Source organism: Triturus cristatus, chromosome 10 (assembly GCF_964204655.1).
Source record: "Triturus cristatus chromosome 10, aTriCri1.1, whole genome shotgun sequence".
Lineage (NCBI taxonomy): Eukaryota > Metazoa > Chordata > Amphibia > Caudata > Salamandridae > Triturus > Triturus cristatus.
The window spans coordinates 480959233-480977703 of record NC_140593.1 but is presented as its reverse complement, the minus strand read 5'-3'; positions in this window follow the sequence as shown (position 1 = coordinate 480977703).

Here is an 18471-nt window from a genome sequence, read left to right as displayed (position 1 = left end):
TTAAGTATGTCAATGTAGGTTGATAACTATGTGTTTGTTTGGAACTAGACTTTCAGAATGGCTGAGGCAAATGTGTACTTTGTACTGTTGGTATCACATGTGTACCAGGAATTGACATTCACATATGAAGTTGGCCTACACTTACATTGCATGATACAAATCGTGTTTACAATTATTTATTCCAGATACTTTGGTCAACATACAAGTTTACAGCAATCTGTGACTCAATTACGTAAGAGCACAAGATTTGTTCAAGAGCCATTATTTCAGTGAAACTTGAACTCATTTCGAGACTAGGTGCACCATTGAACATGCACCCCTCTCACAGTTAGCTAATATGTACCCTTTGTACTTATATTGACTTTACGTGTGTACCACATGATTTGTGCATTGATTAGTTAACCAGTGCAGATTATGTGGTTCTGTCCAGTCACATAGTGTAATATGACACAACATTTCTAACAGTTGTTATTTTGCTTCTAAAATTGCAGGATTAGTGAGGGAATGACACAATGGAACATCATTGTCTACATGTTGGAGTAGGTTATTCCCATCATGTGCACATGGTATGAGCCCCATAGACAAACACAGACATGGCTATCATGTCATACATTACAACTTCTCATTTAGTATGATGTATAATTCTGCTTTTGTTACAATGAGTATGCCATTCTCATATCTTTCATTATGGAACTGCTGATTTATAATGCTGTGAAGAAAGATTAAGGTATCATGAACTCCCTGTATATTTGGTCAGCAGATTGATAAACATCCCCTGATGGTCCACATGTTCCACTATGACCTGACCATTGACTGAATACTTGTGTTTACGGTTTCTGAAGAGGTGGGATGTTGCAGCGGGGCACACCAATTGCACAATTGCACCAAGGACATGTGCGAATTGAGCATGGCACAGAGTCCTTGCTTGATGTTTAGTCGTTGTAGTTGAGTTTTGGGGAAGAGGAGGTACTGGGGAGTGAGTTTGAATATGACACCCAAGACAGAGGTGAGGAACACAGAAAATGCTCCTTGTGATACTCCTGCCAATCTGGCTGGCATCTAGCCAGCATCTGGAGCACAACCATAAGTTTCACATGTGGGGAATGTTGTTGGACCTTGCAGTTGGTAGCTGAAGACTTGGTCCAAACTTATGCATCAATTCAATCATAGACTCCCTCCTGAGTCTGTAGAATTTGATCCACCCTGATATGCGCTGCTGGAACACACCCTACCTCCTCCTTCGCTGCCTGTGTGGTGGTCTCTTAGTGATTCCTAGTTGCAAAATGATGACTTCAATGTCGTAGTTGAGCTTCTCAAATTTGAGGGGTTGTTCTTTTTATACCACAGCCCCTGCATCAATTCCTACATCTGGTTTTCTGACACACAGCAATTCTGGTGCATTTCAGGCTTTGCATTGCACTTCCCAACAATGTCTGACACATTGACAAACCCATAAATATCACTGCATCAAATTTGCATCGGATTCTGCAGAGGAATGCCGACATTGCATTTATTAACATGTGTGTGACGCAGCTGCTTTCAGCCCAGCTTTTCCATCACTCAACCCTTAAAAAATGTTGGAGAAATGCGTTGTTTCATAAATATGACATAGGGCTTGCAGAGCTGTTGCATCACAATACATGGCGTAACACGGGCGCAAGCCTCTCCTAAATATGCCCCACAGTGTTTACATCATGGAACATTAGGGGCGTGGTGGGACATTCTTCAAGTATCGCCCCCACTGGGCCAGATATCATAGGTTAATGCTCCTGTTAGCTATTATATTATGAACTAAAATAACAGTGAAGTGGCAGCTATAGACCCCAGTTTATGAACTATGTGTGAGAGGTAGGGTTCCAGCGAGAGGCCTGTGACTCAACCTTTAGGTTGTAGTGACATGGAAGGTGAGGTAGAGAGTGGCTTGTCTCACTGGAGGGCTGTGAGGGCTTAAGAGAACCTTTTTCACATGACTCCATTTAGATGTTGGTACAGATTACCCTATACTACTTTCTTTTATTGAATCATGTATTAGTTATTGGAGGTTGTTAATAGCAGCATCATGCCTGGTGTCATCAGTGATGCCGTCAATGATGTTATTGGAGTTGTCATCAATGATGTGATATGTATGTTAATAAGCCTTGCATGATGAGGGCAAAAGTTACAGTTTTTTCACTAAAGTCTTATTGGTGCATTTCAGGGGCTTCTTGATTTTAAAATGTTAGTTCTTGTCTCATTTCAACAACGATAACATCACTTTAACCTTTGGCTTTTTTAAGTTAATGTCTATTTAAAAAAAAAATATGTTAACATCCTATTATGATATCTAACTTTAACATCACATTAAAAAAACTATTCACTTTGTTTTTTACCTGGCAGGTTTCAGATCCGTCAAGAGGGGCCAAAAAGTAGAGGAAGTCCAAAAAGTGATTTTTCCTATTTTAACTCACATAGACTACTTTGCTCCCAAATACAGAAAAAATGACAGAAAGGAAATGGACCAAACTTGACATGAAAAGTAAAAATTTACTAAGAGAAGTGTCTTCGCTAGATATGATTTAAATTCATTCAATAGTTGTTGAGAAATTGCTGCCTAAAAGTGGTATTGAAGTGGGCATGAAGAGGGTAAAATATATCGATTTCTAGACCATTAATCTGTGGATTCCTCCTGGTAACTCAGGATTCACAAATCTGGAACAGGATTTAGGAATCCTGAAAAAAGTGTTTTCAGAAGACTAAGGCTGTGCTTGGTCAATGGCCACATGCTGGAGTTGGCCGCACACAGCATGTTGGGAGCAGGGACTGGCCTCAATTCAATCCCAGCGGCCAACCCCCAGCGCTGAGTGCCAAAGGCTGTGCACATCTGGTGATGGCAATCTGTGGCGGGATGGAGTCCTGTGGCCACTCACTGGGTTGGCCCCAATCTGCAAGCTGGGAAAGGGATCTGGCCACCTTCAGCCAACCCTAATACACAAACATAAAATCTATGTGTGGAGAAGGTTGACTTCTCACAGAAGATATTCTGCAGGGTAAAGCTGGAGGTCAACCATTACATCCCAACTCTGCTACACAGCCAAAAGTTATGCACTGCAGGCTTTAATTGTCCACAGGGGGTTAAGTATCGGGCCTGGCAAATAGTCCTGTGCCTGTAGTCAACCCCTTCTGAGCACACAACTCATCCTCTCACTCAACGATGACCCCAGCACCACCAGAATCAACCTCCACATATGTATGACGAGCGTCACCATCTGGATGAAGAACAATTGCCTGCAGCTGAACACAGACAAGATTAAAGTACTGATCATCGGCAATAACAGCAACACATGGAATGACTCCTGTTGGCCATCAGACCTAGGACCCACACCCAATCCCTCCGACTGCACCAAAAACCTCAGAATAATCATTGACAACAAACTCACAATGAAATCACAGCTCAATGCCATCTCCTCCATCTGCTTCCTCACTCTGTGCATGCAATGTAAGACCTTAAAGTGGCTACCCCTGCACACAAGATACACTGTGACACAGACCCTCATGACCAGCTGACTGGACTAGGGGAATGCTCTCTATGACGGAATCGCTGCACACCTCCCACTGAGACTTCAGGCCACAGAGAATGCCAAAACCAGACTCATCCATGACCGTCCCTGATGAATCCACATCAAACTCAACCTCAGGGAACTCCACTGGCTTCCCGTACAGAAGAGATGTCAATTCAAGCTGCTGACCCATGCACATTAGGCTCTACACAACCAGGGACCCCCTACATTCACCACCACCTGAACTACCATCAACCCTTGAAAAGACTGCTCTGTCTATCACTTGCCTATACTCCTTGCATCTACTGAAGCAGAAGTGGAGTACGCTTCTTCACCAACTTCGTAGCAAACACCTGGAACAGACTCCCAACGCAACTCCAGACCATCACCTCACTTCTGAAATTCAGAAGACCCCTCAAGACCTGGCTGTTCAAATGAGCCTCCGGGACCTGCAAGTGACTGAATACCCTTTTGCGTGATTAGCTATGCTATATAAATCTTGATTGATTGATTGATTGATTGATTGGTTGATTGATTGAGCACAGCAATTGGCCGTGCTCAGCATAGGCTAGTTCGCTATGTTTGATTGGGCACATGGAACTACTGAGTGCCATATAGTATTAAAAAGCAATAAAAATTAATTGCAAACTGCGAATATAAATGTGAAGTAATAGTTATCACACATTAGCATATGGTTAAAAAAAACTTTTAAATTAATTGGAAAAGAACACAAAGTGAAGTTATGGTTGCAAATCAAAACCAAAACAACATTGACATTCTCAAGTTGTTGCTAAATCCGTAATCCATACCTCGCAGAATAGACTTATAAACCACAACTTGCACACCAAATGCAATGTGTGTGACCTCATGATATGTATTCTAATAAATATCAACACCTGAAAGGACAACATAACTGAAAAACTATAACTACTCAAACTATTAAATGATAACATATCCATCATTAACTCTTTCATAGCCTTAAGGGTAATATGATATTATCTCACCAATAAGATTATTTATAGAATTTGTAATTGCATCTGTCTCATGAAGGTTGAGGTCAAGTGCAATACATCTGGGGCCATATTACAATAAGTGCCCCAGTGGCGCAACAGGCCATTGTGCCCGCTTTGCCCAACCCAGGGCACTTTGGTATTACAGAAGAGGGAGCAAATGCATGTGCATCCCCTTCAGTAATAATAATAGCACTGGCACACTTAAAGCGCCAGTGCTACCTTTGCGGGGCGTTACCTCATTTGCATAGGGGTATGCCCTATGCAAATGAGGAAATTGCTTTGCCTCTGCACCTCTGCCATATTACAGACGTGGGAGCAGAGGCAAAGAAGCTCTCAGGGGGCACACTCACAACCCACTGGAGGGAGGAAAGGGCGTTCTATAGACCCCCCAGACATCTCCTTTTAGGCGGGTGCAGTCACTGACTGCACCCTACCGCAAGGGGATCTCTAATCCCCTTTAAAAGTGCAGACAGGCTGCTGCCTCCACTGTGAAAACATGGAGCGGCTGCCAGCAGCCGCTCCGTGTTTTCACATGAATACGCTACCCCAAGGGCAGTCCGAGTTCGTGGCTGCCATAGGGCATAAATCTTAATAGGGTGCATTGTCATTGTTTGTGCCCAGTTCACCTTTTAAAAGGTGCTTCCGGTGCAAACAATGACAATGCGTATTACGGCCCCTGGTGTGCAAATTAATGTTTCGGTGTATGTTGATGGGTTATGGATTACATCCTGAAAATAACATTATTGGATCTCTCAGCAGCTCTGAGAGTAAAGGGATTTAAGAAGCAGTCCATATAAAGATGGGTATGTTATTGAATGAAAAGTGTTCGATAGTATGAACTATTCCTCGGTCAGAAGATCAATAGTAACCGTAGATGCAAATTAAGATTTGTTTTAAGTGCACTAATTTGCAATTTTATTATTATGGAAACCAAATTACAGTTGAGAATTCGAATAGTCAGAGCAGGAGAGGAGAGGGGAAGGTAAAGAGAGGGTGTGGAAGAGACAGATACAGTGCTTAATTTGAGCCGAAGGTTTCCGGTGCTGGAACCGGCACTTAACTGCCAACACCTGCGCTTCTGACAGTCTGCCACAAGGGGGCGCTGTCTGGCTAATTCAGAGATTATTACAACAACAATTAATTATTAATTCAATATACATTAAAAAAAGACTATTACCTGCTTGCCAAGCCTTTCCTATAGATTTGTGGGCATGCAATAGTCTAAATTGTCACACTTGAAGGTGTGTGATGATTAGTAGATGTGTTTGTACTGTCATTGGCAGCGTGGGAGGGGCAATGTGTGGTGCAAGCTGCAGTGGCCCCCTGACGAGGGCCCGGGCACTTATATTTTTACAAATTAAACACTGGACAGATACTAAAGGAGAAAGAGAAACGGCGGGAGAACGAGAGCGAGCTTTTTGTGAGTGAGCTTGTGAGAGTGATAGAGTTAGACCAGGGCAGAGAAGGAGTGAGAGATTAAGGAAAGCGAGCCATGACAGGACATTACAAGACGCAATCTCTTGGCTAACCAAAGATTCAAAACCTTGCTGTAGCTTATTGCATTTACCTTGTTCACGTTAATCTAAAATCATGAGTAAAATGACTCAATAATATATTTTGGAATTCTAATTCGGTGTTGAGATTATAAAACATTGCATTTTGTCAGAATGTATGCATTAATCACAAAATACATTTAATAACAAAGATAAAAATTACAAAGTCACATCTGTGTGAAGAGGATCATATAGTATTATTCAGTGTTCCTCATGTCCTGGGTATTATTAAAGAAAACATTACAATTATTTGCCATAAAGCAGATGTTCCAGTGCACAATAAAATATGCAACTTAATGAAAATGCACTTTGAAACTGAATGATATATTCTAATGATAATGCACTTTGGAACTGAATGATATATTACAATGATAATGCACTTTGGAACTGAATGATATATTCTAATGATAATGCACTTTGGAACTGAATGATATATTCCAATGATAATGCACTTTGGAACTGAATGATATATTCTAATGATAATGCAGTTTGAAACTGAATGATATATTCCTCATGTCTGAAGATAGTTTTGCACTCGACAACACTGACATCCAACAGTGAGTTTTGCTCGCTATGCTTTCTATAGTGCAATATGTTGTAGAATTTGAGGAAGTCACAGTGTGTGCTTCATTGATAAAGCATGAACATAGTAATGAGAATAGCATTGATCCCTGAAGCACCTCGTCAGAAATCCTTCAAAGTCTTTCCGAAGGACACCACTTTGGTTCCACTCTACAGATAATCTTCAGACCACATGGCTGACTCCTAACGAGCATCCCGGAGATCTCTCCTTGCAATGCGATCACAAGACATGCAGGGACTTCACGTTTACTGTTTGTTTTTTTTTTTAATAAGAACAAGTCCGTCCATACACTTCACTGCAATTGGACCTAATCTCAGCTTTTTTTGACGTTAGTCACCTAAAATAATTATGATGTTTGGGGTCTAAAAGATCATTCTTTTTTGTAATACACCTGCTAATAATACTAATAAGTGAGATCCTGCATCATCTACTGTGTTATCCCTTTGTTTCATAGAATGTCTTGTCGATTGAGATGTATTTGCCTACTATCGGTCGACTCTCTATACAGTGATCAAGTGCTACCATAGTCCCACAGAGTAAAAGTTTAATCATAAACATGCATGAAACACAAAAACCCCAAAAAAGTGAATCACATGAGATGCAAGAAGATGCTGTTCCAAAAAAGGTAAAACCATCATGGCTATGCAGTGATTCGAAATTAAAAGCGACTGACAATCACCCTTGCACAAAATCAGACTCTCTAACTACATTCTAATAACATAACTGCATCCCACCTTGCGAAGTACAAACTTTATTAGGAAGACCTTCTCACTCTAAGCTCTACACATTAAAACAAAGCCAACATCTTTAACGTGACAACTACGGCCAAACTGGAAACCAAAACCAGCTTTGGCAAACATTTTCAAAACAGACTGGAGAAAGCCACAATGTCTGGGTGATTGCATGCATCCACTTGCAGCCAACCATGCTAATGCCAGAGTGACATAATGGCTAGTCTATCTCTGGTGCGAAGGAAGGTCCTGATGTAGCGCTTAAAAGGTTGAAAATCGTAGGGGTGCGTTATATTCACTGTTAGTCGGCACCCGCATATAATCAAATGTGTACTCAGGTATTTTGTGTGCAATGTATTAAGAATTGTATAACCTATATCGATTTCAATAGAAGTGTTAGCTATGTACAAGCATATTGTGAATGTATTAGAGAAATGCATAGAGTTTAGTTTATTTGAACGCAATGTGATGTTAAAAACGTGTAGTTTAGAATGCGTGTCTGTAGACTGTTTAGTTTGACCACACATGAAAGAAAGACGTAAATGTCAATACTGTGATTTAGACATGCTTGTGTAACCGAAGTAGTGGCCAGAATTCGCATATATCGTTGAGGCGAAAGGCCTGGTATTTTCTTATGTTATCCGAGGGCAATAGGCCAAAAAGGATTTATTCCAGTAGAGGTTTTAGGCTGTAGTAAATTGCAAAGTTAAAGGATGCGAAGTATGTCTGCCTTGCATGATCTCACCCCAGGTGCAAGGACAGTTGCTCGTTAGTAGAGAAGCTCTTTGTTCGTGAATTGACTTATGTAGTAAAAGCCAGACATGGGAGTGCATTGGAATGTGCCAATCGTAACTCCTAGTGCGGATGGTGTCTGGGACTCAAGGCCAAGCGATGGACGATGGAACTGGACAGCGCTCTGTGGAAAATTGCTGAAAGACGACCCCGCTGAAGAGGAGGTACAAAAGGGCGTGTTCTGGGACTTGGGGTTCTGTATTAGGGAAAGCGCCCCGAGGGTGGAGGCAGATCAGAGCAGCCCAGAGCAGAGAAAGGCTAGGCGAAGAGCTAGAGGGGGCAACTTAGAACAAGCTACCTAAGTGAAGACTTCTTAGGAAGTTTCACTCTGACACCTTTTACTCGATTGAGGGTCTCAAGGGATTGCTAAGTAGGGATGTCATCTAGTACAGAGTAGGGACAGAGATGGTATGGTTCAGTGTCCCTAATATCGACATTGGCTTGGTAGTTTTCTACCTCATGCTTTTAGAGATTGTGCTTTTAGTTATTTTTAGCCGTATGCGGATTATTCGTAGAGTAGCATTTGTGTTAGTGCCTATGTACTTGCTGTGCCTCGTATTGAGGAGTTTGTATCTTCAAATTTTTATGCTGATAATAAAAGCCAGAGAGCCAAGAGATTAAGTCTTGAGTCCTTGATTATGACAAATTGCGGACAGCATTTTCTGATAATTGTGTTTATTCCCTCCACGCTATTGGGCAAGTAAAAAGTTCCATCCGACCAGAGTGGGTTCTAGTAGATAATTGCGAGATACTAAAATGGGCCGGAGCAGTTGGTAGCAGAGGATGGTTACTTCCGATAGCGAGGGACAATTAGATTAGATAAGGATAAGTGATCCTTGAGGCCCCAAGACGATAAGTGATGGTGAATCATCAGATGGCGAGCAGCAGACGGCGGCAGATGAGCATCGACGGCGAGTAGCAGTGCGGCAGGAAGCAGCAGTTCCAGGAGTGAGTATGAACAAAATGAGATGTTGTAGATTGCGGTGTTGATTTGTTGTGTGATGTCTTGCGGAGTTGATGTGTATGTCGTGTGATTGTGAGTTCAGGCTGTGAGCGCGCGCAGCCCGGGAGTTGTGGTGTAGAAGACACCTGAGATAGATTTTGTTGACCACCCAAAGGAGATCGTGAGGTACCATCGATCACCTGGACCGAGATAGGGGGAGCGAACGTGTGTGTGTATGGCAACTTAACGCTGGTCGTGGGTTGTTGTGTGCGGATCAGAGTGTTAGTAACCTATCAGTGGCGATCTGTCTGGCCGGACGGGGGCAGACGGGCGCCAATCGAGGTCAACAAAGTCAAGAGACTGTGGACGAACAGTCAGAGGCTGTGGACGGACAGCCAGAGAAGTAACTTAATCGGTTATTTCAGTGTATGAAAGGGACGAGAGCAGGCGTGAAGCGTGTTTGGAGAAGGGAACTGCTGCGAACGGAGGAAGGTGACGTCAGAGAGGGTCGCGCTGTGATAGGCCGGTTGGTGTGAGTCGCGCTGTTATTGGAGGATTTAAGAACAAAAAGTGCGAGATCGAATTCGCTCGTCATGAAGTGTCTTAGGGTTTTGCAAGAATTGTGTAGAGGCGATAAGCATGTGGTTGTTCGAGAAGGAGAAGAAGCCCCTCCCGAGGACACCCCAGCACATTATATGGCAAAGAATGTGGGGTTACATACTATAGTTTGGATCGAGAATTGGCACAAGATTACACAAGGTGAAGGGGAACTAGCTTTCCCGAGGTATGGCTCATTTAGACTAGCGGTGCTGTACCAGCTGAAGTCGGTGATGGGGTCCTTAAGACCCTTGCCAAGACCGGCACAGTTCGAAGCATTACATGCGTGGATTAGAGCAGCGCATGATAAGGAAAAGGGAAGAAGTCAGGAAAGGATGAGAAAGTCGATCAGGGCATTTCAGGATGCCAAGTGGGATGCAGCGGAGAAAAGATGGAGAGTGCAGACAATTGAGGAAGAGAAACTGTATCCCTTATTGATAGACTCGACGGGGATAAGGCATGTGAAAGCACAGGATGAAGAGAGTGACTCTGATGATGGAGTATTGCAAAGATTGTTAGACGAGAGACCACCTCCTTATAATCCAGATGAAGCAGACGATAGGTGGGGTGAGAGAGGGGAAACTAGAAGAGTAACAATTCAACCCGAGACTCGAGTGGAAGGGTTGGTTTCGTTTGAAACAGAGAGTCCACGGAGTCAGTCTGAGGCTAGTGGGAGGATTGAGAGAGAGATGAGGTTACCGGATGCATTGAGGGTACCGGTCACCATTGGACCGATTGTGTCGATATACAGTCCGGAATCGGAGGAAAGAGAGAGGTCCGAACAAGTGGCAGAAAGAACGAGGAGAGAAAGCGAGGAAAGTGGGTTGGAAGGGGCAATGGCCCAACCTCCAAGCCCTGTACAATGGAGTACACCATTGGTAGCGGTGTCAGATACATCTATGGGCAAAGAGGACCAGAGACCGGTGAGGCCGAAGAATCTGATGGAGTCGAGATCAGATTTACGGTCATGGGTACCGTCAGAGAGGCATCTGCACCCGAATGCGGTTCAATCGGAGAGAGCTCGGGATAACTTTAGGAGTTATTCTGCTCCTATAGAAGCACCAGAAGAGAGGAGAGAGAAGGAACCAGAGTGTGAATATGACGAGAGATATGGAGCAAGTTGTCGGGTGTTGAAAGGAGCCTTGAGAGCAGGGATGATAGACATAGTAAGGCTCAAGGCAGAGGTAGACGAAATCATATATGGAAGTCTACCTCTTGAGAGAATAGTATCCTACAGTCCGGATGAGCTGTTTTTTGTAGCGAAAGATGTGACTCGGAAAGCACGAATGGCACACGAGAAATTGAGGGGATTGGCGAAGGAATATGAGGTAGATTTAACCAAGACTAGGGCGTTGCAAGGAAGTCATAGGATGCATTATACCGAGCGGGAGCTGGAGGAGAAGAGGGTTGTTGGATTGAGGTCACATGCCAGAGAACTGGTTCTAGCCATGCGACCATGGCTGATGCTTGAAAAATGGGAGGAGAAATGGTCTAAGAAAAAGACCTCTAAGGGAGCGGAAGGAGGAACTCCGGGTGAGGGGTTGTTACTAGCAAAGACCTTTCCCCTGAGGGAAGTGGCGAATGGAGGATATGTGCATGTACCATGGAGCAGGGGGGATTTGGCATCATTTACGAATGATTTTCCCAGGCTTAGGGAGAAGCCTGCAGAGTGGTACAAGCAGGTTGAGCGCTTTGTTAAGATTTCGAAGGTATTATGGATTGATCTGAATACCTTATTTGATATTGTGGTTCCGGGATATTTGTGGAATGCATGCAAGGTTGCCGTTGATTGGCCGGACTATGAGCCAGATAGGAATTCGATTACCAATGGTCCGTCGCCCGCGGTGATGAGGCTGTATGATAAGGTAATTACCTGGTTGAAATCAAAGGTTTCACCCCAGGACATTGATTGGGTGAAAATAGACAGGACAGTGCAGGAGCCAAAGGAGACAGTACATGAATTTTATGAGAGACTCTTGAAGGCTTTTAAGCAGTACAGCGGTCTAGATGAGCTGGAAACGAAGGATATGGGACAGTTTGTGTCTAAGTTCGTGCTGGGTTTGAAGCCCGAGGTTAGTCTTATGATACAACAGCATTTGATTTGTTGGCAGAACAAGCCCGTGGATGAAATCTTGCGGTACGCTAGGTATTGCACGGATGAGATTGAGTCGAAGCACAAGAAGATGAAAGATAACCTATTGCTCATTCAGATGCAAGCTGCTCAGGGACCGCCGAATGGGGGTCCAGTGGTAAGGAGACAGGGAAACTATCAGACAGGGAATCAGAACGTGCAGGGTCAGGGAAGGCCGAGGCCCGTAGACCCTAGGACAGGCATAGATGTAGCGATACTGAAAAAGACGACTGCTTGTCACCAGTGTCATCAGGTGGGACACTGGAGGCGCGAGTGTCCCTTGAACCCCTATAATCAGCAACAGATGGAGAAAGGAATAGTTCAGGTCCCTGGGGCGGAACAGGTACAGACGGTGACTACACCGAGAATGATGCAAGGGGGGACCGGCATCCCGCAAGTGCAGATTCCCCAGCCACCCAGGATACAGAACATACAGCAGGGAGCTCGAACTTATTTGCAGATGCCCATGTTTGAAGTAAGCGAGTAGAAGGATATGGATTTGCTGGCTCGGTTGAGTTTAGGCCAAGATGATGACTGCATACTTAGGGCCATTTTAGAGGTAGATCAGAGAGGACCCTTTGTGGAAGCAGAACTCGACGGACACCCTACTACCTTTTTGGTTGATACGGGGGCTACCAGGTCAACTATAAGATCAGCAGTAGTTCCGGGTGTAGCCCTTTCTGGAGAAAGCATACAAGTGGTTGGAGTGGCGAACAAGAGGCTAGTTAGCCCCTTGACAGAACCGATTCCAGTCAGGATAGGAAACTTTAGTGATCGACATCAGTTCGTGGTGTGCGATTCTAGTCCTGTTTGTTTGTTGGGAAGGGACTTATTGTGCAAGCTCAATTGCACAATCTGCTGTACCCCGAAAGGAGTAGAGGTGCAGACAAGGGATGATGACGCGACCTTTAAGGTTGCAAATCAGCGGGTGTGTGTGGAAATGTACCCAGCTTTGACAGTGGAGGAGCTTCCACAGGATTTGAGGGAGTCAGTATCGGCTGACGTGTGGGACCTAAGTGGAGAGGAGATTGGCTTAGTGAGGGGAGTGGAACCGGTGAAGATACAGGTTAAGCCAAACGCGGAATTCCCGAGAACAGCTCAGTATAAATTATCCCCTGAAACGATTGCAGGGATTAAACCTGTGATCGAGTCTATGATTAGGCAGGGAATACTGGTGGAGATCATGGGTAGTCCATGTAATTCGCCCATTATGGGACTGCAGAAACCAAGTGGGAAGTTCAGGATAGTGCAAGACCTGCGAAAAATAAACTACATAGTTGTTCCATGTTGTCCAGTGGTACCGAATCCATCTGTAATACTGTTCCAGATCCCATGTGAAGCTGAATGGTTCACAGTGATTGACTTGTGTCAAGCATTTTTTTCTATTCCTTTACACGAAGAGAGCAGATTTCTTTTTGCATTTAGATTAGAAAATCGTGTATTAACGTGGTGTCGTATCCCACAGGGGTATACGGAGAGCCCATAGATTTTTAATCAACTCTTGAAGAAAAACCTTGAAAGCCTTGTGTTGCCACAAAACTCTGTTTTGGTGCAATACATTGATGATCTGCGTGTTGCGTCAGAAACAGAAGACGCTTGCAGAACTGATACGATTGCGCTGCTGAACTTCTTGGGAGAAAATGGTCACAAGGTGTCCCCAAACAAGCTGCAATACTGTTTACCTGAGGTACAGTATTTGGGGCACAGAATTGAGAAGGGTAAAAGGAAGGTGTCTCCAGATCGCATTGATGCGATTCTGAGAATGCCAGTTCCCTCGACGCAGAGGGAAGTTAGAATGTTTTTGGGAATGGTGGGTTATTGCCGCCAGTGGATCCCAAACTTTTCCTTTGAAGCGAAGCCTTTACAGCGGCTGACGCGAAAGGATGTAAGTGATCCGGTACCATGGGACGACGACTGTTTGAAATCATTTCTGAGGCTGAGAGAAGCCTTATGTAGCGCTCCTGCGTTGGGAATGCCGGATTACAACAAGGCATTTGCATTGTTCTGCTGCGAAAGAGAAGGTTGCGCATTAGCAGTGTTAACTCAGAATCATGGAGGTGTCCGTAGACCAGTTGCCTATTTCTCAGCTACTCTAGATCCAGTAGCTTCTGCGTTGCCCGGATGTCTCAGATCCGTTGCGGCAACAGGTGTCAGCATCGAGAGATGTGAGAGCATTGTGATGGGTCATCCTCTTACTGTACATGTGCCACATTCTGTTGAATTGTTGATGACTAGGACTAAAACACAGCACCTCACGAATAATAGGCTGCCTCGTTATGAGCAAGTCATTCTTGCAGCCGATAACGTGGTATTGAAGAGGTGTGCTGTTTTAAATCCTGCTACATTGTTACCTGTTCCAAATATAGATGATAATGAAGATTGTGAGGACCATGATTGTCTCGACGTTACGGAACTATGCACCAAACCGAGACCTGACATTGTCGATGAACCGCTCCCAGTGTCAGATGAGATTTTCTTTGTGGACGGTTCATGTTTAAGGGACAGTGTCGGTCGATTGAGAGCAGCGTTTGCTGTATGCACCATCACAGGGGTGGTTGAAGCCGCTTGTTTAGAAGGAGTACACTCCGCGCAGGTGGCTGAGCTCATTGCTTTGACTCGTGCCTGTTTGGCAGCTGATAAGATCCGTGTAACGATTTACACGGACAGCCAGTATGGGTTTGGTGTGGTTCATGACTTCGGACAACTATGGTCCCAGAGAGGGTTTATGACGTCTTCAGGTTCTCCTATAAGAAATGGTGACCATGTATGAAAGTTGCTTGAAGCATTGCAGGGCCCTGATGAAATTGCCGTTGTTAAATGTGCTGCTCATAAGAAGGGAAATGATTTTGTTTCATTGGGTAACAATTATGCCGACGAAGTAGCTCGGTTTTGTGCAGAGCAGGGATGTAATTTCACGGAGACTCACATTGATGAAACTGAGGAGAACACGGTGTATGATCAGATGTTAGCAATGGCAGACTCATGGGAGGAACTGAAACAGCTTCAGGAAGGGGTCTCGGATCAGGAGCGAGACAGTTGGATACGAGCTGGATGTGAGAAAGGAGATGTGGATATATGGGTTTCGATTGACGGACGGGCAGTGTTGCCGGAATGTTTGTTGAACCCCATGGCGAGGTTGATACATGGTGCTGTACATCTTGGTAGAGACGCAATGATGAGAGTGTTTCGTCAGACTTGGTACAACCCGAAGTTTCGGGCGGTGGCTGAAACCGTGTGCCAGAGGTGTGTCACTTGTCAACAGATGAATGTAGGAAAGAGGACAGCTGTGACGTTGAGTCACATAGGGAGGTCAGGTGGACCTTTCAATAGGATGCAGCTGGATTTTGTTGAAATGCCGAAGTGTAATGGGTTGAGGTACATATTAGTGATAGTATGTGTCTTTTCCAGGTGGGTGGAGGCATACCCTACACGCAGATGTGACACACTCACGGTAGCAAAACTATTATTGAGAGAACTCATTCCAAGGTACGGGTTCCCGACGTCCTTTGAATCGGACAGAGGAACTCATTTCCACAGCGAAGTTATGAAGTTGCTTTGTGCGGCCTTGAATATAGATCAGAGGTTACACTGTAGCTATAGACCAGAAGCTTCAGGGATAGTGGAGCAGGTGAATGGAACTCTGAAGGCTCGGATGGCGAAAGTGTGTTCGTCAACGTCCCTGAAATGGCCTGACGCATTACCTTTGGTCCTTATGAGCCTCCGAAGTGTGCCTGATAGGAGGACTGGGTTGTCACCCCATGAAATCCTCATGGGAAGAGCGATGCGTTTGCCTGCAATACCTGCCACTGCTCTGATAAATATCACTGATGATATGATCCTGGACTATAGTAAAGGCCTTGCTGACGTGGTCCGTTCTGTGTCTCAGCAGGTGCAGACAGCAACGGTTCCAGCTGCGAGTGACCTGTGCCACGATTTGTGCCCAGGCGATTGGGTCTTAGTCCGAAAGCACGTGAGGAAGAGTTGCCTGGATGCTAGGTGGCGAGGCCTGTTTCAAGTGATCCTTATCACGAACACAGCAGTCAAGTGTGGAGGCTTACCGAACTGGGTGCATGCTTCCCATACCCGTAGAGTTCCAGCACCCTTAGAAGATACAGCCCCTCTCGAGAACGAAAATCCAGCTGAGCCGACAGAACCATCTGAGAGGGCCAGTCAAGCTGTAAGGGTTGCTGAAGCAGCTGATGGTGCACTGAATCGAGCTGAGGAAGAACGTGAAAGAAGTACTGACCCAGAAACAGGCGAAGGAGCAAGAGGTGCAGTGGGCAGTACGGAATCGAGTTCTGCCGAGGAGGAGGAGGCCAGTTCACAGGGTATCGAAGGGAAGACCGGAGGTGCCACAGAAGCAGAAAGGGTTTGGCCCGCAAGACAGAAATGGGTAAACCTGAGCTTGGTACCGGACACAGATCTTGCACCAGTTTCGGAGGAGCCAGAAGAAGAATCAAGTGACGAGGAGTATCCTCAAGGTACTGTGAGAAGGTCAAAGAGAACTAGAGTGCCAAGTCGGAAGTACGCTTCACCAGAGTGGGCATATCCAGTGACTGATGCCAGGGTTACCGAGCACGGGAAGATTGAGGTCGATTACATTGGTCAACAGTGTCCCGCTCCAGAGAGTGGAAGTGTTGCTGAAAGTTCCGGGACTGGAGATCGAAGGAATTCTGACGATCCACATTCCGAGTCCACCATTTCTGAGTGTCATTCGAGGCATGATCTTGGACAATTTAGAGTTCCCGACGTTCACCGCTGTGCCAGATCCACAAGAACTGATCATCCTTAAGCTCGAGATATTGCAGGGGGTCCTGGAACTGTTGGGACCAGCAGTTATGTTGGACTGATTTGAGAGGGTTGCAAGCAGGGAAGACGAAAACTTAGATCCAAGTGGAAGAAGAATAAAATTAGGGACTTTCCGTTGTAGAACGAAGAAAAGTTAGGGAGCTTTGCCAAAGGTTCATAAAAGAGACATTAATGAGAAAGAGACTTACCATTTCAGAGACTGTACTGGACATTGAGTATATTCCGAAGATGGCAGATCCTGCAAACACACATCGTAGGGCTAAATTGATAATAGGCACATTGATAGGGGTTGTGATAGCCACTATATTTGCAGTGGTGATAAGTTCGTACATGGTGGCTCACAGGCAGGAGGGGAAGGTTCAGGGAGCACCCACACCTATTACCCCAGGACAGAGAGGTGTCAGTATCAGAGAACAGGGAACATCGAAGTTAAGTGAGGATCGCAGACTCCACATGGATTTGTCGAAGGGTGATTTTAAGCTTAATGCTTATGCAAAGTTGTTGTATGAATATGTTGATGCGATGGATGTGAAGGATTGTTATGTGTGTATGCAGTTGCCCGCTTCAGTGGATGAAGGTATCAAGTATCATCATCTCTCATTGACATATGGGATTTCTTGTAGTTTATTGCTCAGTTTATTTTACGACAGGAGACAGTTTGAGTATTTCTTTTCAAATTTTGATACGGTACTTCCTGAAGTTCCAGCAATCAAGCATTTGAATAAATACGATTATTATAAGAAAGAGGACAGACTCCTGAAGTATTTTAGACCGACTGTGAAGTTGGATACTGCGCATGCTCACAGGCATAACCTGACATGTGCGTTATCTGGAACGGAGAAGAAATTCATTGATCAAGTAGAGGACAGATATAGAAAGTTGACCCAGACACGAGACACCGGAGATAGTCCAGTAGATTGGACTGAGGAGGAGAAAGCTCACAAGTCCAAGGGAAGCTATGGACCAATAGCGTTAGATGAAGTACAGAAAGGGAATTTGTGTATTGGGCGGCCTCAATCGGCCACGGAGAAGGTTGCAGTAGGACATAGCACCTGTTCTCAGACCTTCACCATGGAAGCTTCTGTTAAGGACTTTATGCAAGGTGTGGTACAAGTAATTCCGACAGTGTATTATGTATGTGGGAAGAATGCTTATGTCAGGCTACCTGCAAATTGGTATGGCATATGCTATTTGGCTATCATATTCCCGAAGATTTATCACACAGAGGACTTGGAGTTGTTAGAGACGAGACAACATTCTAGAAGACGTAGGGCTGTAAATACAGGTGCAGTGATTGGTGATATATATGGAGCAATGATACCTAGTATGGGTGTGGTGTTGAATGACGTGAAGATCAGGAGGTTGGCGACTGTAGTTGATGAGTTGTCTATGAATACGGCGAGGTCTTTGTTGTTGGTGGCTGGAGAGATGTTGTCGATACGAAATATGGTTATGCAGAATCGCCTTGCGTTAGACGTGTTATTAGCCAAGGAAGGCGGAGTCTGCAAATTATTGAAGGTTCAAGAATGCTGCACATATATTCCAGACAACACGAAGGAGTTAGGGAAGTACATAGATAACATCGCAACTATTCACAAGGAGATTATGGACTTGACGGAGGAGAATGTGTGGGAAAAGATTGGACAAGGATTTGGAAGAGTGGGAACGTAGTTTGCGAATCTGGGAAAAGGATTTCTTGGATCAGTGTTGAAGCCAATTATCATTGCTGTAGTTTGTGTGATTTGTTTGTGGGGATGCGTGAAAGCATGGAAGTGGTATCAAG